The following is a 23,881-nucleotide window of genomic DNA, read 5'->3' on the forward strand; positions in this document are numbered from 1 at the left end:
GTTGAGTCTACAACCCCATCTTGGGCCAGACAGATGTCTCTTGACCTAAGGGGTTTCACATGGATGGGGCAGTGGACGAGGAAGGGTCTGGGTTCTAAAAATACCTAAATGATGATGAAGTAGGAGATATGACTGTCCTAGGTACAGGCAAAAGCATAATAAAGCTGGTATCTCCCGTTCAAGAGACCTGGTGGAGAAGTCAGGCATGGTGTGTACATGTGTTCTTGATTCATGTTCAAGACCAGTCTGGGCTATATCGCAAATTCCAGAGCAGCCTATGTCATGTGCCAGTGTCCCACTAAAATAAAAGCAACAGCTGGTGTGGTGGTTCATGTCTAAAATCCCAGAGCTCGGTAGTGGCAAGAGGATCAGGAACTCAGTGTCATATCTGCTACAGAGCAAATCTGAAACCAACCTTGGTTATGTGAGACCTTGTCTCAAAAAGGAGCCTAGGAAAGAACTTGGGAAACTCAAGCATGGTGACAGAGGCAGGAGCATCATAAGTTAAAAGCCAACCTGGGATATTCTCACTCTCTCTGGGAAAAAAAAAAGAGAAAACAACTTATGCTCATAAGACCCCAACAGAGTCCAGGGGAAACCGACCCATCCCTGCTCTGCCACTCTTTGCCCAAAGCCCAGAGCTTCCCGCCCAAAGATCCTAAACCCCATCCCACACTCATTACCCATGGTCCTCTAGGCCCTGCTTGGGCATTCAGTGGAGACATGTCCTTCTGAGGATGGTAGTATGGCCAGAAGTGAGGAGATGTGATTACAGAATAATGAAGCTGAAATGTACGTGGGGGTCCTAGCTAGGCAAGTAGACACTGAGCAGGACCTGGGGATCCTATGGCACCATTCTGGGCTTTGTATTGAAGCTATATGACCAAGGATGCAAGCATCACATGTCTAAAATAATCTGGCCAGGTGTGATGGTGCACACCTATAATCCCAGCACTCAGGAGGCAGGGCAGGTGAATCTGTGAGTCTGAGGCCAGCCTGGTCTACACAGCCAGTTCACAACAGTCAATGTTATATAGAGCGGTCCTGTCTCAAATAATATAATAAAATAAATATCAATCTGTTTTGATTGGGAGGACAATGTATCTTTCTTAGTTTAAAAAATTATGGAAGTTAACATATAGTCCAAAAGGAAGGAGGAGAATAAAATTAGAAACACCACAGCTCTGCACTCAAAGTTAATTTCCCACAGTTAAATACTTCTTTAGGAAAAGCAAATACAAATATCCATCTTTCTTTATAAATGCAGGTTACACTGAAAATTTTGCCCTGTAAATGCTTCAATTCTGCATTCTTCATTTAACAATGTATCTTGGAAGGGGGGAGGAGGAAGATGGGGGCTCTGTGTGGTGGCTCAGGTCTGTAATCCCACCGCTCTGGAGGCTAAAATAGGAAGAGAACCCTGAGATTTAGACCAGCCTGGTTACAAAGTAAGGCCTTGTCTCCTACAGCTATAGTGTACAAAGTGACTCAGCCCAGATATCGGAGTTCCTAGAGATGTCTTGGTCTCCAGCAGCTTCGTTTTAACAAAAGGCTGCAGTTGATGTCCATGTGTATGTCTGTGCTCCACGAGCATTTCTGAGCATTAAGTTAATAAATACGGCACCATATAAACACATCCGAAGGACTTCCTTTGACTAGGCCCTGTGCTAGGCTTCAGGATATACATGGTGAATAAAATTTCTGTTAGTACCCTCACAAAGGATACAACGGACAGAACCCTTATCGCTTTGGAAATTACATTATGGTAATGGGAAAGCACAAAAGCCAATAAAGACGATAAGAAGCCTAGGTACACAGCACGTCAAAGGGGCTGAGCCTTACAGGCTAGAGTGAAGCAGGCAAGGAGCCTTGGAAGTGGAGTGTCTGGAGAGAGAGAGAAAGGGTCACAACTGGAAGGGAAAAGTGTTTGCCTGAGAAAAACAGTGTGTTTAGGGCATCCTAGGTGGAAAAGCTAAAGGTCATGCTATTTGAGGCCTTTTCTTCTTGAGACCCAGAGGATGATACTAGCTTGGAAAACCCCTGACATGAGCCCCCAGTCCAGGAATACAGCAGAGCAGGCCCCGAGACAAGAAGAGTCAGGGGAGGATGTTCAGTGGACAGAGACAGGGCCGGTCCTGCTGAGCAAGGTCTGAGTTACACAAGAGATTCACTGGAAGTTTCTGTGAGAAGGGCCCCCGCCATCAGACTTTGAGAGAAAACATTCTACTTGAGAGCAAGGACCGGTGACTCATATTCTTTACACAACTGTCAATCATTTGTGCCATTGATCCTTCCCGCTTCCCCCAACCGTTGCATTGCATGGCCCCACTGCAGAGGTCTGCAGGAGACAGATCTGTTGAGAGGGATGGCTGAGCTCTACTTTCTGAGGTTTGTGTGGGAAGAGCAGTTCAGGTGGTTTCCTTCTTCACTGTCTTCCACATATACAGGTGTGACACTGAACGTGTTTTCTCAAACCAAGATGCCAACCGGCCCAAGCTAAACAGAAAGTCCCTGGCAGAGCCCGGGTGGTGCTTGCAGCTGAATCCAGCTGATCCGAGAAACCTGAGCCGAGGCACCTGATACGATTATCCCTCCCCACACAGACAAGGCTTCACAGTTCCCAGGGCTCTTATGTATTTGATCCTCATTACAATCCTGTGAGGTATGCAAGGCAGCGGCTCTTGCTGGCTCTGGATCAGAGTTGCACACTGAAGCACACGGACATCGTGTGACCCCTCCCCTGAGTTTGCAGAGATAGGAATTGAGGCAGGAGTGAAGTCACGTCTCTGTGTTCTTTCTGGAATGTCTCACTTGATTTTGGTTCTGTTTTGTTTTGTTGGGTGGGTAGATTTGGGTGTGTGTGTGCGTGTGTGAGTGTGTTGTGTGGCTTTACAATCTCTCTATGTAGCCCTACCTGGCCTTGACTTTGCTGTACCTTCCAGTTTCTGCCTCCCTACTACCAAGATTGTGTGCTGGGATGGGATTATGTGCCACAACACCTAGATCTTGTACTCTGACTTAATGGCTGGCTGACCAGGCTCAAGCAGGGAACCCTACACACACTCCTGGAGGCTTGAGTCATCAGACTCAGAGATTCCAACTCAGTTGTTCAAGGGTGAGGCTCCAGGGCTCAAGGGAAATATTTGAAAATCTCCCCTGATGACCCTAACAGGCAGCCAAGGTTGAGAGGCAGGCCCATGTGGTCCCAGGGCCAGCACCATGGCATTCTTTCCTGCTGCAGGTCGAGCTGTGCCTATTTTAATTAAACGACGCCCTGCTGCAGAAGCCCAAAGCTTCTCATTGGCAATTCTCCTCATTCCCCAGCAGGAAGGCCTGTGGACAGCCTGTTTTGTGCCTGGAGCATCAAAGGGGAAAATGAGTCACCTGTCCCAAACTGTAGGTACGTGTCCCAGTCCATCCAGCCCAGATAATAAACCAACAAATAGCTGAAAACTACAAGCAGCACATATCATATAAAGTCCCTTGGGTAAAACCAAAAATACATAGCTAAATTAATTCATATGTCTATGGAAAGATCTCCCAAAGGATACACAAGAAACTGGAATTAATGATTGCATATAAGAGGGAAGTTGGTGTAGGGAGTAACGAAGGTAGGAACTTATTTCCAAACCTGTGTCTGCCAACATCTTTCAAATCAGTTATTATTAATACAATTTTATTTATTTATCTATTTACTTATTTGTTTAATTTTTAGTTTTCAAGACAGGTTTTCTCTGTGCAACAGTCCTGACTGTCCTGGAACTCACTCACAGATATCAGCCCGCCTCTGCCTCCTGAGTATTGGAATTAAAGGCATGCACCACCACACCCGGCTTCTAATACAATTTTTTGTATTAATGGGGGGGTCGTAGAGTCTTCTGCATATATATATATATATATATACATATATATATATATGGTGTAATACATATACACTTTAAATAAAATACACACATGCATAGATAGATAGATAGATAGATAGATAGATAGATAGATAGATAGATAGATAGATAGAGGCTGGGTAGAGTGGTGTTTGCTTTAATCCCAGCACTTGGGAGACAGAGGCAAAGATCTCTGTGAGCTTCAGCCCAGCCTGGTCTACATAGTGAGACCCTGTCTCAAAATAAACAAGCAAACAAAAGTACTGCTGGGCTAGGGACTCCTACATGCTAGGTCAACACTATAGCACTGAGCTATGCTACCGATTCTTTTTTTTTTTCCAATTTTTTTTTCCAATTTTTTTTTTTTTTTTTTTTGGTTTTTCGAGACAGGGTTTCCCTGTAGTTTCTAGAGCCTGTCCTGGAGCTAGCTCTTGTAGACCAGGCTGGCCTCGAACTCAGAGATCCGCCTGCCTCTGCCTCCCGAGTGCTGGGATTTTTTTTTCCAGTTTTGGTTTGAGCTGGGGTCTTGCATAAGTTACCCAGGCCATCCATGAACTTACCCTGTAGCCCAGGCAAGCCTTGAACTTGTGATCTCCCTGCCTTAGCCTCCCAAACAGCCCCCAAAGCCAGCCTTGCTAAGTTTTGTAAAGGTACAGGAACTCCTAGCGTGCAGGAAAATGAATGCTGCAGCGACTCCGCCCTTCCCCTCCACCTGACATGGCACACAGCAAGCACTGACCACTCACTAAGAACTGCTTCAGGCACAAGGGGTACAGAGCTGAAGAAAACATGAATATATAGTATACATATATAGCTACTATGGACCTCGCATCCTAGGAGATAGGGATATAATACAAGATAAACGAACTGAATGAACCATTAGTGTGTTAGGAAGATGAGTGTGTGGAGAAAAGTGGAGCAAGGCTGGGCAAGCAGGAACTGTGGCTAACAGGAGTTCGCAGTCACTGCGGCAAAACCTTGCCAAAATCCAGGTGTGGTGGTGCCACATCTGTAATGCCAGTGTTCAGGAAGAGAGGATGGATGAAGAGTCAGGAGAATGACTAAAAGTTTGAGACCCACCCAGAACACACAGTAAGTTCTAGGTCTGCCAGGGTTACATAGCAAAGACTGCTTCAAACAAACACACACACACACACACACACACACACACACACACAAATAGACCACAAACAAAAAAACTTACCATAAAAGCAGTGACTGAAGCTGGGTGATGGTGGCACACGCCTTTAATCCCAGCACTTGGGAGACAGAGGCAGGTGGATCTCTGAGTTCGAGGCCAGCCTGCTCTAGTGAGCGAGTTCCAGGACAGCCAAGGCCACACAGAGAGAAATTATGTCTTGTAAAAACCAAAAAATAAAATAAATAAAATAAAATCAAAGTGGTGACTTGAACCAACACTTGATATTCCGATCATCAGACCCGTAAGGTATCACCAGGTCCAGGCTGCTCTGAGGTTTGAGGTGAGAGCCTTTGCTCAAGGGCCCAGCTTCTACCTGCAACCATCAATAACCTGATATGTTTTTAGGCTTTCGATGATGCTGGGGTTTGAACCAAGAGCCTTGTGCATACTAGGTAAATGCTTTACCGCTGATCTATATACCCGAGTTCACCAAGTCACAGTATCGTTAAATCCGTCAGTCTCTCCCATCCCTCCTGTCACCACACTCCCTTCCCTGTCTCTAACTTCTTTCCTTCCTATAAGTTTTTTGTTGTTGTTGTTGTTTCTGTTTTTGTTGTTTTTTATTTCACGTGCATTGATGTTTTGCTTTCAAGTGTGTCTATGCAACAGTGTCAGATCCTTTGGAAATGGAGTTACTGTTGTGAGCCACCGTGTGGTTGATGGGAAGTGAACCCAGATACTCTGGAAGAGCAGCCAGTGCTCTTAACTGCTGAGCCACCTCTCCAGTTTTTTGTTTTAGTATGTATGTGTATGAAAGAGAGAAAGACAGGGTCTCACAGTCTCTCATAGTCCAGGTTGGCCTCAAACTCACCATGAGGCTTTGGTGGTCCGGGTCGCCTCCCAATTGGGAGCGATGAGGAGGGCACTACCTGAGCCAGGCCTTATGGTAGATTTCTCCTCTTCTAGCACACATGTGTATACAGACTTGGGATGGATGCAGGGCTTTGGGCACGCTAGGCAAGCATGCTGAGCTACATTTCCAAAGCAGCAACCACTTAAATGGGGAGGGCAGAAAAGAATAAGGTTCTTTATCTCTCTGAGTCCAGCATTTTCTTCTGTGGCATGGGTTTTATAGTAGTAGTAACAGTAGTACTTTTTAGGAATTTTGAGACAGAGTTTCTCCGTGTAACCTGGCTATCCTGGAACTTGCTCCATAGACCAGGCTGACCTTGAACTCAGAGATCCGCCTGCCTCTGCCTCCTAAATGCTGGGATTAAAGGTGTGCGCCACAACCTGGCCTGAGTTCTATATTATAACACTACCAGTTTATAATAATATTATCAGTTCACAGGGTTGTTAGAATTAAGTGAAATAACACAGGGCATGCAAAACACTTGGAGAGGTTTTCTACAGATAGTGCACACTAAATGTTGGTTAGTATAGCTGTAATTATGTTCATCCCGGATGATTAGGGATGTAATCTTTTGATTACCTCTGATCCATCCAGACAACCTAGAATTTTTCAGAAGGAATGTTTTAAGACAAGGTTTCATGTAGCCCAAGCTGACTTCAAACTCCAAATTTGCTCTCAGCCCATAATGGAGGCTGACCTTGAATTTCTAATCCTATTGACTCCACCTCCCAAGAACTAGGCTTATAGGCATGTGCCATAACCACCCAGAATAATCTTTGCATCTCAAGATGCTTGGTTTGCATGGCACAGTCTCTTTTGCCAGGTCAGATAACATATTCACAGGCTCCAGGGATTAGGGCACTGATATCTTGGGGGAGGAGACCATTAGGCAGGGTAGACTGGGTAAAAGGTGACATTTGAGTCAAGACTGGAGGAGGTAGGAGTGTAGGCCTGACACAGCAATAAGGAAGAGTGTGATCCTGGGTGTAAGCTAGCATCCTCTGCCCTTATCCCTTCCTGGTACACCATGGTCCTTCTTTCTTGGGACCCTCAGACATTCTAAAGAAATGGTATCTTTCTGCATACCTTACCCCAGAGGTCTCTCCCTATCTATCTCTCCTGAACTTCCCAGGGGACACCATGGAAGCCTAGCAGCTTCCTGTGTCTTTTTCAGCTTCTATGATCCTGGAAACTTCTTCCAGGTTACTTCATTCGGGGTTCCCCACCTCTGCCCGTCTGCCTCCTTGGTTAGCCCTCTGAGCCCTGCCTTCACAGGCTGTCCTAGCCATCCTTCTCCCTGGGTAACCAGTTTATGTTCAGGTCTTATAGCTTTTTTATTTATTATAGTGTGTGTGTGTGTGTGTGTGTGTGTGTGTGTGTGTGTGTGTGTACAGAGGCCAGAGGAGGGCTCTGAATCCCCCAAGAGCTGTAAGTCACTTGACAAAGGTGCTGGATTCAAATTCTAGACCTGCGAAAGAGTAACAGGAGTTCTTAACCACTGAGAAAACCCATACCTCCATCCCTCCATCTCTATTTCTTTCTTTCGTTTTTTTTTTTTTTTTTTTGGTTTTTCGAGACAGGGTTTCTCTGCAGCTTTAGAGCCTGTCCTGGAACTAGCTCTTGTAGACTAGGCTGGTCTCGAACTCACAGAGATCCGCCTGCCTCTGCCTCCCGAGTGCTGGGATTAAAGGCATACGCCACCACCGACCGGCTTCTATTTCTTGATTTGTATTTTTAGCTGCTTTGGTTTTATTCTGCAACATGACACACTTAGCTATTTATGTCACGTCTCCCATGAGATTATAGACACCGTGAGGATAAATAGTGTGTTACTCATCCTTTTATCATCCTGGAAAGGTTATAGCAGTGGCAATAACTCTAGTAATCATATAATTGAAATCACAATAAGCGGCATCAAGCGAGCACTCTCTGTGTCAGTTACTGTGCCAAGTGCTTCACATGTGCTCTGTTAATTTGCTCGGTTCTAACAACCCTGGAAGTAGGCACTATGATCATCTCAGGCTGGCCTTGAACTCAGATCCACTGCCTCTGTCCCCTGAGCATTTGGATTAAAGGCACATGCCGCCACTGACAGTCTTTGAAAGAGGAATGTGTAGGTGCTGGAGAGGTGGCTCTGCAGTTGAGAATGCTCACTGCTCTTGCAGAAGACCTGGGTTCAGTCCCCAGCACCTACCTGGCGGCTCACAATGGTCTGTAACTCTTCTCCTGGATCACTAACTCTTCTCTAGCCTCCACAGGCTCCAGGCATGTACTGGTACACATACAGGCAAAATATCCAGACACATAAAATAAATTAAATAGATATAAAGCATCGCATTTATCATTAGTGCATGTGCATTCGATGGTGTGGAACACAGTGTGGCACTGTGGAGCTGGATGGTGTGGAACACAGTGTGGCACTGTGGAGCTGGATGGTGTGGAACACAGTGTGGAACTGTGGAGCTGGATGGTGTGGAACACAGTGTGGCACTGTGGAGCTGGATGGTGTGTGACACAGTGTGGAACTGTGGAGCTGGATGGTGTGGAACATAGTGTGGCACTGTGGAGCTGGATGGTGTGGAACACAGTGTGGAACTGTGGAGCTGGATGGTGTGGAACACAGTGTGGAACTGTGGAGCTGGATGGTGTGGAACACAGTGTGGAACTGTGGAGCTGGATGGTGTGGAACACAGTGTGGAACTATGGAGCTGGATGGTGTGGAACATAGTGTGGAACTGTGGAGCTGGATGGTGTGTGACACAGTGTGGAACTGTGGAGCTGGATGGTGTGTGACACAGTGTGGAACTGTGGAGCTGGATGGTGTGGAACACAGTGTGGAACTGTGGAGCTGGATGGTGTGGAACACAGTGTGGAACTGTGGAGCTGGATGGTGTGGAACATAGTGTGGAACTGTGGAGCTGGATGGTGTGTGACACAGTGTGGCACTGTGGAGCTGGATGGTGTGGAACACAGTGTGACACTGTGGAGCTGGATGGTGTGGAACACAGTGTGGCACTGTGGAGGTCAAAGGCCCACTTTCAGGAATCAGTTCTCTCCTACCTTGTCAGGGTAGCCTCTCTCTCATGGCTGTACCACCTCTGTGTTGCCCCATTCTTGGCTTGCCAAACTCCGGCAAGCTTCCAGCCAAGTCTTCTGGCTCTGCCTCCCATTCCTCTTCGAAATGTGGGATTACCTATGCTCACCACCACATCTGCCTTTTTTTTTTTTCTTTTGAGACAAGGGCTTACAATGTAGGTCTGGTCTGGAACTTGCTATGTAAAGATCTGCCTCCTGAGTATTAAAGGATTAAAGGTATGTGCCATGTACCACCACAGTGGGCTTCTTTTCTTTCTTTTTTGATATAGAATCTCACTATATAACCCAGCCTGGCCTCAAACTTAGAATCCTCCTGCCTTAGCCTCCCAAGATCACAGATTACTGGTGTATCCCCCAACTGCTGGCTGAAATACCTGTTTTTTAAAAAGTTTTTAAAGTTATTTTTATTATTAGTGTGCGTGTATTCAAGGAATTAGAGGTCTCTCAGATCCCTGTAACTGGAGTCACAGGCACTTGTGAGCTCCTGATGTGGGTGCTATTGAACTGGGGTCCTCTGCAAGAACAATACACACTCTTGCCCACTGAGTCATTGCTGCAGCTCCTACGTATCTTTCCCAAAGTCTCACAGCTAAGGATGAGGCGAAGACAGAATTGAAACCCAGGCTGTCTGGTGGCAAAATCAAAGGAAGTAAAAGGGATCCATTGGCACTTAAATCTGTACCTTTCTACTTGAGACCAAAATGCTAAAAGTTTCGTTTCTCAGTCATTCCTACAGCTAAGATGAGATCAGACCCAGAGACATGGTACCTGAAAGGCAAAGATGAGAAGGCGGAGCCCACCTCCTGCCAACTAGATTGCTGCTGGTAGCAAGCTGGCTGGGGGTGAGGGGAAGGCTCTCAGATGGATCTGGAGCGGTGTTCAGCAGCTAGCCTTTCCCTCTGTGATGGCAGAGTGTCAGGGGCAGGGGAGGGAAACGACAGGAGTCCTGTACCATAGATAGCAGCTACAGTAATGCACTGCCTTCCAAACTCTCAGCCACTGGGATGGTTTATGTGTACCACAACTGGAATCAATTGTGAACTCTTTGAGAAAGAGACCCGGCTTGCCTGGGCTTAAAAGCTGAGAGGTACTACTTACCTCCAAGTAACTGGCCAAATTGGTGTCTCCATCTGGTACTTAGCTCCCTGGGACGATGGGCTTTGAGAGGGAGATTCTGCATCTGTTGACACAGATTGTTACGGTGGGAAAAGGAAACCAAACACTCTAGAATGGTCTGGAAGCTCAGGCTACACTGGCAAGTCTAGAGAGAGAATATAGGGAGCGGACAGTTCCAAATGCTTGGCCAATAAGGACCAGGGTGCTTCTGAAACCTCCTAAGTGAATGTGTCAACTCCTGTGGCCCTGGCTAATGCAGCTAAAGCTGGACCTATGGGCTGCTGAATCAGATCCGGATCTTAGAGGAATCATGGGGCATTTATTGAAGACAGATATCCTAAGAGTAACATTTTGGAATAGACTCTTGGATGCTGCATGAGCTGAACCTACCAAATCTCACTGGCTGGCAAAGACCACCTATTTTCCACCAAAGAAGGCTGGTCCTTCATAAGTTAAAGGTTCTGTGCGGCAGACTAGTCCTTAATAAGTTAAAGGTTCTGTGCGGCATCACCTGAGAAGGCCAGCGTGCAAAGGAGGCCCCAAATGTATGATGATGGTAACAAGCACAAGAGCTAAGCCTAGAAAAGACAAGCAGAAATAATCACAAGGGTAGTTTATACAGCACAAAACTGGGGACTGTGTTGGGCTGGGTCCTAAGAGTGCCAAACGGAACAAGAAGGACCACAGTTTTAGATGGAGCTGCAGCTATTATTAGGGGTTCAGAGTCCAGCAGTTGGGGATCACTCTCATCTCTTTCCTTGGCTAATTGAGGAAATCATGGTGTCTATTTTTAAATTGTTTTTTATTAAGCTCTTTATTTTTCTCTGCTCCCTTTCCTTCCTCTCCTTTCTACCTTCTCCCATGGTCCCTATGCTCCCAATTTTCTCAGGACATCTTGTCTTTTTCTAATTCCCATATAGATTAAATCTTAGGGTTTCCTTTGTTGTCTACGTTCTCTGGGATTGTGAATTATAGCCTGGTTTTTCTTTGCTTTATGTCTAAAGGCCACTTATGAGTGATTACATATGATATATGTCTTTCTGGGTCTGGTTTACCTCGCTCAATATGACGTTTTCTGGCTCCATCCATTTGCCTGCAAAGTTCAAGCTGTCATTATTTTTTCTGCTGTGTAGTACTCCATTGTGTAAATGTACCACGTTTTCCTTATCCACATTTTGGTTGAGGGGCATTTAGGTTGTTTCCAGGTTCTGGCTATAACAAACAAAGCTGCTATGAACATAGCTGAGCACATGTCCTTGTGGTACAATTGAGCATCCTTTGGATATATACCCAAAAGTGGTATTACTGGGTCTTGAGGAAGGTTGTTTCCTAATTTTCTGAGAAATCACCATACTGATATCCAAAGGGATTGTACCAGCTTGCATTCCCACATCATCCCCACATCATCTCCAGCATAAGTTGTCATCAGTGTTTTTGATCTTGGCCATTCTTTCAGGTGTAAGATGGAACCTCAGAGTTGTTTTGATTTGCATTTCTCTGATGACTAAGGATGTTGAACATTTTCTCAAGTGTCTTTCTGCCATTTTGGATTCCTCTGTTGAGAATTCTCTGTTTAGATCTGTACCACATTTTTTAATTGGATTATTTGTTCTTTTGGTGCCCAATTTCTTGAGTTCTTTACATATTTTGGAGATCAGACCTCTGTCTGATGTGGGGTTAGTGAAGATCTTTTCCCATTTTGAAGGCTGTTGTTTTGTCTTGTTGACCATGTCCTTTACTTTACAGAAGGTTTTCAGTTTCAGGAAACATTTATTAATAAATAAACATTTATTAATTGTTTCTCTCGGTATCTGTGCTCCTGGGGTTATTTACAAAGTGGTCTCCTATGCCAATGTGTCCAAGTGTACTTTCTACTTTATCTTTTATGAGGTTCAGTGTGGCTGGCTTTATGTTGAGGTCTTTGATCCACTGGACTTGAGTTTTGTGCATGGTGATAGATATGGGTCTATTTTCATTCTTCTACATGTTGATATCCAGTTATGCCAGCACCATTTGTTGAATATGCTTTCTTTTTTCCATTTGATATTTTTGCTTCTTTGTCAAAAATCAAGTGTTCACATGTGTGTTGATTGATATCCATGTCTTCTATTCAGTTCCATTGGTCCTCCTGTGTGTTCTTATGCCAATACCAGGCTGTTTTCAGTACTGTAGCTCTGTAGTAGAGTTTGAAGTCAAGGATTGTGATGCCTCCAGAAGTTCCTTTATTGTACAGAATTGTTTTGGCTATCCTGGGTTTGTTTTTGTTTGTTTGTTTTGATTTTCTTTTTTTTGCTTTATGCAGTTGAGTATTGTTCCTTTGAGGTATGTGAAGAATTTTGCTGAGATTTTGATGGACATTGCATTGAATCTGTAGATTGCTTTTGGTAAGATTGCCTTTTTACTATGTTAATTCTGCCTACCTTCTGCCTACCCAAGAGCATGGGAGATCTTTCCACTTTCTGCTGTCTTCTTCAATTTCTTTCTTCAAAGATTTAAAGTTTTTGTCATACAGGTCTTCCACCTGTTTGGTTTGGTTAGAATTACTCAAACATATTCTTTGTTATTTATGGCTATTTTGAGCGGTGATGCTTCTCTGATTTTTTTTTCAGCCCATTTATCATCTGTGTACAGGAGGGCTACTGATTTTTTTTTTTTAGTTACTCTTATATCCTGCTACATTACTGAAAGTGTTTATGAGTTGTAGAAGTTCCTTGGTAGAATTTTTAGGGATGCTAATGTAAACTATCATATCATCACCAAATAGTGAGAGTTTGACTTCACCTTTTCAGATTTGTATCCCTTTGATCTTTTGTTGTCTTATTGTTTTAGCTAGGACCTCAAGAACTATATTCAATAGATAAGGAGAGAGTGGGCAACCTTGTCTTGTTCCTTATTTCAGTGGGATCGCTTTGAGTTTCTCTCCATTTAGTTTGATGTTGGCTGTTGGCTTGCTGTATATTGCCTTTATTATGTTTAGGTATGTTCCTTGTATCTCTGCTCTCTCCAAGACCTTCATCATGAAGGGATGTTGTATTTTGTTGAAGGCTTTTTCAGCATATAATGAGATTATCTTGTGTTTTTTATTTCAGTTTGTTTATATGACTGATTTTCATATGTTGAACCATCCTTGCATCTCTGGGATGAAGCTGACTTGATCATGGTGGATGAATTTTCTGATATGTTCTTGGATTCGGTTTGCCAGTATTTTATTGAGTATTTTTTTATCAGTGTTCATTAGTGAGATTGTTTTATAATTCTCTTTCTTAGTAATATCTTTGTGTGTTTTGGGTATCAGGGTAATTGTAGCCTCATAAAAAGTGTTTGACAATGTTCCTTCTGCTTTTATTGTGTGGAACAATTTGAGGAGTATTGGTATTAGTTCTTTGAAAATCTTGTAGAATTCTGAGCTGAAACCATCTGATCCTGGGCTTTTTTTGGTTGGGAGACTTTTAATGGCTGTTTTTATTTCTTTAGCAGTTATAGGACTATTTAATTTGCTGATCTGGTCTTGACTTAATTTTGGTAAGTGATATTTATCCAAAAATTGTTCATTTCCTTTAAGTTTTTCATTTTTGTGGAGTACAGGTTTTTGAAATATGACCTAATGAGTCTCTTTGTTTCCTCCATGTCTGTTGTTATGTCTCCCTTTTCATTTCTGATTTTGTTAATCTGGATATTCTCTCTCTGCCTTTTGGTTAGTTTGTCTATTTTGTTGATTTTCTCGAAGAACCATCTCTTTGTCTCATTGATTCTTTGTATTGTTTCCTTTGTTTCTGTTTTGTTGATTTCAGCTCTCGATTTGATTATTTCTCATCATCCTTGGTGAGTTTGCTTCTTTTTGTTCTAGGGTTTTCAGGTGTTTTGTTGGCACGCTAGTGTGGAATTTTTCCACCCTCTTTATGTAGGCGTTTAGTGTTATGAACTTTTCTCTTAACACTGCTTTCATTGTGTCCCATAAATCTGGATATGTTGTGTGGTCATTTTCATTGAATTTTAGGAAGTCTTTAATTTCTCCCTTTATTTCTTCCTTGATCCATTCATGATTTAGGTGAGCATTGTTTAATTTCTATGTGTTTCTGGGCTTTCTGAAATTAGTGTTGCTGTTGAATTCTAATTTTAAGCTATGGTGGTACGATAAGATACATGGGGTTATTCCAATTTTTTGTATCTGTTGAGTGGGACAATGGTCTGTACCCTGTCACTTGTATTTTAATTAAATGCTGGTTGGCCAGTAACCAAGCAGTAAGTATAGGCAGGGAAACCAGGCAGGAAGTAGAGGTGGGGCAATGAGAACAGGAGAATTCTGGGAAGAGAAAGAGTCAGTCTGCAGTCATCATCCAGACACAGAGGAAGAAAGATGTGACTGCCTTACCAAAAAAGGTACCAAGCCATGTGGCTAATACATACAAAAATAATGGGTTAATGTAAGATGTAAGAATTAATTAATAAGAAGCCTGAGCTACTATGCCAACCAGTTTATGATTAATGTAGACCTCTGTGTGTTTATTTGGGACTAAATGACTGTGGGACCTAGTGGGACAGAAACATCACAGAACATCACTCAACAGTTGAGGTTTGCTTTGTTACCGAGTATGTGGTCAATTTTTGAGAATGTTCCATGAGGTGCTGAGAAGAAGGTATATTCTTTTATGTTTGGATGGAATATTCTATAGATGTCTGTTTAGTCCATTTGAGTCATAACATCTATAGTTCCTTTATTTCTCTGTTAATTTTCTGTCTGACAGACCTGTCCAATGGTGAGAGTCTGGTGTTGAAGTCTCCCACTGTTAGTGTGTTAAGGTGTAATTTAAGCTTTAGTAGTGTTTTAATATGAGGGTGCCCTTGTATTTGGGACATAAATGTTCAGTATTGAGATTTCTTCTTGATGGATTTTTCCTGTGACTAATATGAAATGTCCTTCTTTGTCTCTTTTGATTGATTTTAGTTTGAAGTTTATTTTGTTAGATATTAGGATAGGTACACCAGCTTATTTTTTAGGTCCATTTGATTGAAATTTTTTTCCAAATTTTTTTTTTTTTTTTTTTTTGGTTTTTCGAGACAGGGTTTCCCTGTAGTTTCTAGAGCCTGTCCTGGAACTAGCTCTTGTAGACCAGGCTGGCCTCGAACTCAGAGATCCGCCTGCCTCTGCCTCCCGAGTACTGGGATTAAAGGCGTGCGCCACCACCGCCCGGCTTTTTTCCAACTTTTTACTCTGAGGTGATGTCTGTCTTTGAGGTTGAGGTGTATTTCTTGTATGCAGCAGAAGGATGAATTATGTTTTCATATCCAGTCTGTTAGCCTATGTCTTTTTATAGGTGAGTTGAGTCCATTTATAGCAAGAGATACTAATGACCAGTGATTGCTAGTTCTTGTTATTTTAGTTTTTGTTGGTGGTGATGTTATTGTGTACTTTTTTTCCATTTTTGGGGATTTGCTGCTGTGAGATTATCTATTGTTTGAGTTTTTGTAGATATAGCCAACTTCCTTGAGTTGGAGTTTTCCTTCTAGCACTTTTTGTAGGGCTCAGTTTGTGGTTAGGTATTGGCTAAATCTGGTTCTGTCATGGAATATATTGTTTTGCCCATCTATGGTGATCAAAAGTTTTACTGGGTATAGTAGTATGGGCTGACATCCATGGTCTCTTAATGTCTGAATAACTTTTGACTAGGACCTTCTGGCTTTTATTGTCTCCAATAAAAAGTCAGGTGTAATTCTGATAGGTCTGCCTTTATATGTTACTTGGCCTTTTTCCTTTACAGCTCTTAATATTCTTTCTTTATTCTGTATGTTTAGCATTTTGATTATTATGTGACGAGGGGACTTTATCTAGTTTATTTGGTGTTCTGTAAGCTTCTTATATCTTCATAGGCATATTTCTCTTTAGGTTGGGAAAGTTTTATTCTATCATTTTTTGACTATATTTTCTGTGCTTTTGAGTTGGACTTCTCCTTTTTCTATCCCTATTATTCTTAGGTTGGGTCTTTTCATGGTGTCCCATATTTCCTGGATATATTGTGTTAAGCTTTTGCTAGATTTAATGTTTTCTTTGGCTGATGAGTCTATTTTCTCTATTGTATCTTCTGCATTTGAGATTCTCTCTTCCATCTCTGGTATTCTGCTGTTTTTGCTTGCATTTGTGGTTCCTGACCATTTTCTCATAATTTCCATTTCTATAATTCCCTTGGTTTATGTTTTCTTTATTGTCTCTATTTTGGTTTTCAAGTCTTGAATCGTTTCTTTCATCTGTTTGATTGCTTTTCCTTGGTTTTCTTTAAGGGATGTGTTTATTTCTTCCAATTTTTTGTTTGTCTTTTCCTCCATTTTGGGAATTTTTTATTTCCTCCTTAAGGGCCTCAAACATTCTCCTGAAGTTATTTTTTAGGTCATTTTCTTCTGCTTCATCTATATTTGGATGTTCAAGTCTTGCTGTTGTAGGGTCACTAATTTTTATTGGTGTCATGTTGCTCTTTATGGTGTTGAGTGTGTTCTTACCTTGTCTTCCCATCTTTTTCTCTGATTGGTGTAATTGGGACTGTGTTTCTGGTGATCAGTCTTCCAAGTGCCAGTGGAACCAAGGCTCAGATGTTTGCTCCTCACAGTGCAGTAAGGGTCATGGTTCCAGTCACCCCGGAGGTCACTGCCCTGTCCTGTAGAGGTCTCTGGCTCAGGCCTGCTCCCTCATTGGTGACTCCCTTGTACCTGTTTCTGTGGAAGTCACTGACTTAGGTCTGCTCTGGCCTGTTCTCACAGCTGTCCCTGGCTTGGGCTCAGTCCCACAGAGGTCTCTGGTTCATGCCTGCTCCCTTGACTCATGCTTGTCCTGCAGAGATCTCTGGCTTGGGCCTGCTCCCTTGGCAGTCATTCCCTTGTATCTGATCCTGTGGAGGTCACTGGCTCAGGCCTTGTCCAGTGGAAGTCGCTGGTTCAGGCTTGCTCCAGCTGAGGTCACTGGCTCAGGCCTGTTCCCACAGATGTCCCTGGCTTGGGGCTGCTCCTGTGGAGGTCCCTGACTTGGATCCAGTCCCCAAAATCACGGTGTCTTAAGAGTTTCCATAGTCGTGGTGTCTCTTCACATGCAGTAGCCATGACCAAGGCTACTCTCTTAAGGAAAACATTTAATTGGGTGGCTGGCTTACAGTTTCAGAGGTTCAGACTGTTATGATCAGGAAGGGAAGCAAGGCAGACGGGGTGTTCACTACATCTTGATCAGAAGACAACAGGAATGAACTGTGACACTGAGTGAAGCTTCAGTAAAAGAGACCTGAAAGCCCGTCTCCACAGTGAGGCACTTCCTCCAATGAGGCCACACCTACTTCAACAAGTCCACACCTCCCTTCGGGATTATGGAGGCCAATTACACTCAAACCACCACACATGGACTCAGTAGACTTACAAGAGTGAAACAGAGGTGGCGGAAATGTCATTACATAATGTGGAGGGTAGAATCCAGAAACCTGGGGAGAGAAGAATATCAGAAAAGATTAGGGTTCTTCAGTCCAACACACACACACCCTAAATCATTACTCCCAAGGGGACCTAGAGGACATTACCTTCATTGAGACACTGACAAATACACTAGCAATAGAAGCATTTGCCTGTTCGTTTTTGAAGCAAGATATTATTTTCTAGCCCAGGCTGGCCTCAAATTTACACCAAATCCTGGGCCACCACTATGGCTCAGTTGTAACTCCAGAACCCGGGGATCAGGTGTCCTCCTTGAATCTCCTCTGGTGACTCACTCAGATGTACACATACATGCTCACACACTCGCACACACCATATAAGACTTTAAAATATCTAAATATGAAGAAGTAGAAAAAGACATACTCTCCTGAGTAAATTTGGAGCATGGGGACCTTGGGAGAGGGTTGAAGGGGAGGGGAGAGGCAGGGAGGGAAGCAGAGAAAAATGTGGAGCTCAATAAAAATCAATAAAATAAAATCCAACTATGGTGGTAAATGCCTTTAATCCCAACACTCAGGAATTAGAGGAAGGTGGATCTCTATGAGTTCAAGGCTATTCTGAGCTACATAGCAAGTACCAGCCCAACCAGGGCTACCTAGTGAGACCCTGCCTCAAATACACAAATATTTTTTAAAGTGTTGTGCTGATAGGAGTGGTAGCACACACCTCCAGCACTAAGGAGGAGGAGGTAGAGGATTGGGAGTTCCAGATGTCTCTGTTATGTAGTGTTTGAGGCCAGTCTGACCTGTGCAAGAGTCAGCTCAGAAAACAAATAGGTCTATCCAGATGGCTCATCACATAAAGCAGATGACAACTGGAGCTGGAACCCTGGTACCCACATGGTGGGAAGGAGGAGAGAAATAACTCCCACAAGTTGACCTCTGGCCCTGACAAGTATACTGAGCTGGCACAAGCTTATATACACACACAAACAATAAGTAAATGTTAAACAAATAAAATTACTGTGCTCATACTTTTCTACGTGCTTGGGGATACAAATGACGTATCTGTGATACCATAGAAATGGGTGTCCTTGTTTTTAATAGCAAGATGTGATCCCAGCATCACAGCAAAGAGCTGGCAAGAACTGACCACTAGAGACAAGGTGAAGTGGTTGCTTTAAAAGGCATATCCTCAGGATCATGAACAGACTAGCCAGAGCTGGGCATGCTGATGTATGACTGTACTATAAGTCCATGAGAGTCAGGAAGGAAGATCAGGAGCTCCAGGCCAGCCTTAACTACATAGCAACTTTGTGGCCAGCCTGGCCTATAAAAAAGCCTGTCTCTAATAACACAACAGCAACACAACAACAAAACTTTAGTCAAACCAAAGTAATTCCAGGTGTAATGAGGTGGAGTCCTGTTGAGTCACTATTGGATAGGATGTACCCAGAGCCTGTTGGAGGGAGGCTGATTTTTGGTTCCTGGCCATTTAGCCCCAAAATAATCACACAGAAACTGTATTAATTAAATTACTGCTTGGCCCATTAGCTCTAGCTTCTTATTGGCTAACTCTTACATATTAATTTAACCCACTTCTATTAATCCGTGTGGCTTACCAGTTAAAGTTCTGGCATCTGTCTCCAGCAGGGCTACATGGCTTCTCTCTGACTCAGCCTCCTTTCTCCCAGCACTCAGCTTAATTTTCCCTGCCTAGCTTTGTTCCCCTATAGCTCTGCTATAGGCCCAAAACAGTTCTTTTATTAACCAATGATACTCACAGCATACAGAGGGGAATCACACATCAAGAGCCCCTTAAAAGGGGGATGGAGTTAGGTAGGGAACTCTAATTCTATTGGGAAGATGCCACTGGTATATATTGTAATTCTCCTCCTCATTTTACAAAATACCTCAAGCTAGCTATCATATGATTAGGAAGATATGGTGGTTTGAATGAGGATGACCACCAGAGACTCACATATTTGAATGTTTGGTTTCCAGTTGGTGAACTGTTTAGGAAGGATTAGGAGGTGTGGCCTTGTTAGAGGATGTGTGTCACTGGGGATAGGTCTAAGTTAACTCTTCCAGAACTAAGGCCACCCCACTGAGAATGGGAGGCTATCACAGAAGGGTTATTGGTGCTAAAGGCAATGTTGGTTAATCCTACAACATCAGATAGAAGCCATCAGTATATCCTTGTGCCATTTCCATCTCTCCTGGTGCTTACTAAAACAGATGACTTCAGAAGTTCCATTTTGGCTCTCTGACCCATAGAAAGAAGACTATCATGGAAAAAGCAACAGAAATGTCCTACCTAAAACTCACCTTCTACTCTAAAAAAGTAAGTAATGCCACCAACCCAGACAGGGAGGGAACAGGGGTGGACCTTCCTGCTGTGCTCCTGATGAAATCAGCCCTCTAGCCTGCTAACTCATAATGTAAACCCAAGCAGACAAAGATTGCAAAGTTGGCTTTGCTGTGCTAATTGTTTCATTTTTGAGGCGGATAGTATCTCAAACTTGCTATGACACCAGCTTTCACCTCCAGAGTGCTGGGATTACAAATGTATGCCCAAATAGGCTGGGTGCCCAACTTCAGTTGTAACTGCTGTTCCAGATGTACCTGCTTTTCTGGGGCAGATCAAAGGTTCCCCAAACTTTATTTTATTTTATTTATCTTTATGATAAAGTTTTGTTCATACCAGATTGATCCTGAACTTACTATGTAGGTCAGATGACTTGGCTTCGAACCCTCTTCCACGTGCTACTATCAGTATCGGCCGCCATAGACTCTTAAAAGACTCTCCAGAGACTCTTAAAGGCTATTGGCAGCACTCAGGAGGCTGGGATGCCTTTGGGGCTAGCCTGAACTACACAGCATGTTCTAAGAGTCTGCACTGTATAACAAGACACTGTGCACTACTGAAGAAACAAAAAATATAGAGTTGGGGAGATTGCTCAGGGGTAAAATGTCTTGCTGTGCGGGTGAGAGGACCTCGGTTTAAACCCCCAGAACCATGAAAAAGCCAGATGTAGAGAGTGAACAGGTGGGTTGTGAAGAGTACTTACTGCTCTTGCAGAGAGCCCAGGTTAGGCTCATCTGGGCCATCCATTCCCACTGGAGATTTTTCAGGAGGTTTTCCTTGATCAAACCTTATTTTTCTTAATCCAGAATGAATCTACAGTCTCTCATTTTCTGTAGAAACAAAATCAAAACCTTTTCTCCAAAGTAACATATCTTTTGACTTAAATTTTGAAGTCAAGGCATTTTCAAAATAAATAGATTGGATTAATCCAGCAGCATTTATAATCAAATGTCTTTTAGCAGGTGTTGCTCCTTCCTCAGCAGGCAAACAATTCAAAGACAACACAATAACAGACGGTATCCAGATTCTCCATGCATTTTCCATCTTTACAGGGCTTTTTTTAGAATTTATTTATTTTATTTTTATTTTTATTTTTTGGTTTTTTGAAACAGGGTTTCTCTGTATAGCTTTGGCTGTCCTGGAACTCATTCTGTAGATCAGGCTGGCCTCAAGCTCACAGAGATCCACCTGCCTCTGCCTCCCAAGTGCTGGGATTAAAGGTGTGTTTTTCTATTTCTTTTTTTTTTTTTATTTAAGACCTTTATTAGCAAGCACTTGCAGTTTGTTGACTTTTTTGAAAAAAAAAATCAAGTTGTAAAGTTTTTATTACAAATTAAAAATGAAGTTCTTAAAAATCCTAACTTGACCAGATATGAAACAATTTAAAAACCATTAAAGGTGTACTGAGAAAAACCAGACCTTTTTTTTTTTAAGAAAAAAAAAAACACATTTGTCATTACCAAAAAGAGACATCTTTAGGTAAAAATAATAATAAAAAAAACCCATGCTGCATAGATAATGCAGATAGTTCTAGCGTACCCGGTCAACGGGCAAAAAGCAAGCACTTAAGGTCTTCAGGACCAATCTTTGTTCATTTGTTATTGCTGAATTTCATATTTGTTTCTTCTTGTTGGATGACCAAACCGGATGGTGGTAGAGATGGTAAGCCGGCATTTACTCAGCCCCGACCTGCTCAGCCTCGGGAGGGGACGAATTCTCAGCTGGTGGATAGGCTGCTTTTGTCTCCTTGCCATCTTGTGGTTTAGGGTTCTCTGGGCATCTGCATGGGTAATTGAAGTTGTGGCGATGAAGAAGTGGCTGCTGAACTTGGGTCTCTTCTCCATGATTTTCCTTGTCCTCTTCATTGCAATCGTCTCTAGGTTGTCTTTGGCGAGGAGGGCCCCTGCGAAATCGTGGTCTGTAACCACATACATATTCTGTCTCACTGGTCCACCTTGCTCTCCTGCACCCTCCATCGCTTCTCCTTGCACAGGAGGGTTGGAATACGGTGGTCGACGACCATAGGGTCTCCGCAAATAATAAGATGGGAACCTTCGCCTGCGATAGGGCTGGTGTTGTTGGGCTTGGCCTTCAGGAGCGCTTTCCGATCCCTCGTTCTTTTCCCCACTCTCACTATACTGGTAATTCTGTTGGTAATTACGTGGAGCACCCCTACGACGTGGGTAGCGTCTGTAATGGTTACGGTCTGCTGCGTATTTACTGCCTTGAACTGGAACTCCACCAGGCCCTGTAACATTTGCTGCCTCCGCACCCTTTTCTCCGTCAACATCAAACTCTACAGTCTCTCCATCTCCTACACTGCGAAGGTACTTCCTGGGGTTATTCTTCTTTATGGCTGCCTGGTGTACAAATACGTCCTGCTTGGTGTCATTTCTGTTGATGAAACCGTGTCCGTTCCTTACAATGAACATTTTACTATTCGCAAAACCTTCGTTGCGATGACCTTCTAGTCCCCGCAGACGTGCGCTGCGGACGTGAGGCCGCCCACGGCCGCCACTCCCAGCGCCGCTGCCCTTGGAGCCAGGCGGCAAACGGCTGCTGGGTCTCGGCCTCGCTGCTGGTGGTTGCGGGTGGTGGTGACTGGGGCCAGCGGCTACGGCTGCGGCTCCTCCTGGGGTGTGATGGTGACGAGGCCGGCAGCGGCGGTCCGCTCTCCGCTCCCGCCACCGATGGAACTCCTCTATTTCTTTTTTAAAAGACTTTCTCTATCCTTTTTCTCTTCTTTCCCAAGCCTGAACGTATTTTTAAACACACTGTAAATTGTTTAGAGGATTTTTTTTCCATCTGAATCTGTCTTTACTGTCTGTCCCTATCTTTTTCTGACCACATGAGTCTTTAATCTGCTAAATGGCATGACTAGGATTAAAATCTCGGCTTTGGCGGCTCAATCCACCCCACTCCTTAAATTCCTGAGAGTCTAGCTTCATGGTGGAGGAACTGGTAGGAGCCACCTTTATTGCCACAACTCTGTGGAGTTTCTAGGTCCATGCCACCACCAAGAAGCATGCTGCTGGTTGCTCATAAGCACCATTTAGGTGTTTGGTGACAGGGCCTCTTTAAAGAGCTGCACAGTTTCTGCCACTAACGCTGAGTTAGGAAGCCTCTCTTAAAGGAGCCGCACCTCTGCTTGCTTCTAGCAAACAGAGCCCACCCGAAGAAATGTTGCTACCAAGAAGCTATGCTTGCCTCTGTTCTTTTGTGTCTAGAATCCCTTCCCAAGCTCTCTCAGATTTTATGTGGATGCAGTTGCCAAATGTTGGGCACCATTTGTAGATGGAAGTTCCTGTCCCATATGGTTCCACAGCCATTCAGTTCCAAAGAAACATACAGAGGCTTATATTAATTATAAACTGTTTGGCCTATTAGCTCAGGCTTCTTAACTAGCTCTTAAATTTACCCGTAATTTTCACCTATGTTTAGCCACATGACTTGATGTCTTAATGAGGCATTCTTATCCTGTTTCCTCTGCATCTGGCTGGTGACTGCATCTCTGCCTTTTCTCTTCCCAGAATTCTGCTCACCCCGCCTATACTTCCTGCCTGGTTACTGGTCAATCAGTGTTTTATTAAACTAATACGAATGACAAATCTTAACAGTGTGCCAAAGAATTGTCCACAGCAGCCTGATCTACAAAGTGAGTTCCAGGACAGCCAGAGTTACACAGAAAAACCTTGTTTTGGGAGCAGGGGAGAGTCTTTAGTGCTGGAGAGATGTCTCAGAGGTTAAGAGCACTGACTGCTCTTCCAGAGGACCTGGATTCAATTCCCAGCACCCACATAGCAGCTCACAACTGTCTGTAACTCTGGTTTCAGGGGATCTGACACCCTCACACAGTCAGACATACATGTAGGCAAAACACCAATGCACATAAAATAAAAATAAATCATTAAAAAAGGAACTCTGAGTGCCTCACCATCTCATAAGACTATATACTTTGGCACA

General features: G+C 43.5%; 1 pseudogene; it reads right to left on the reverse strand.

Moving 5' to 3' along the window:
* Window positions 1–21,592: 21,592 nt before the first annotated feature.
* On the reverse strand, window positions 21,593–23,410 carry LOC119822634 (annotated as a pseudogene).
* Between the last annotated feature and the right edge of the window lie 471 nt (window positions 23,411–23,881).

The sequence above is a fragment of the Arvicola amphibius genome, chromosome 9 (genome assembly GCF_903992535.2).
Source record: "Arvicola amphibius chromosome 9, mArvAmp1.2, whole genome shotgun sequence".
In the NCBI taxonomy this organism is placed as follows: domain Eukaryota; kingdom Metazoa; phylum Chordata; class Mammalia; order Rodentia; family Cricetidae; genus Arvicola; species Arvicola amphibius.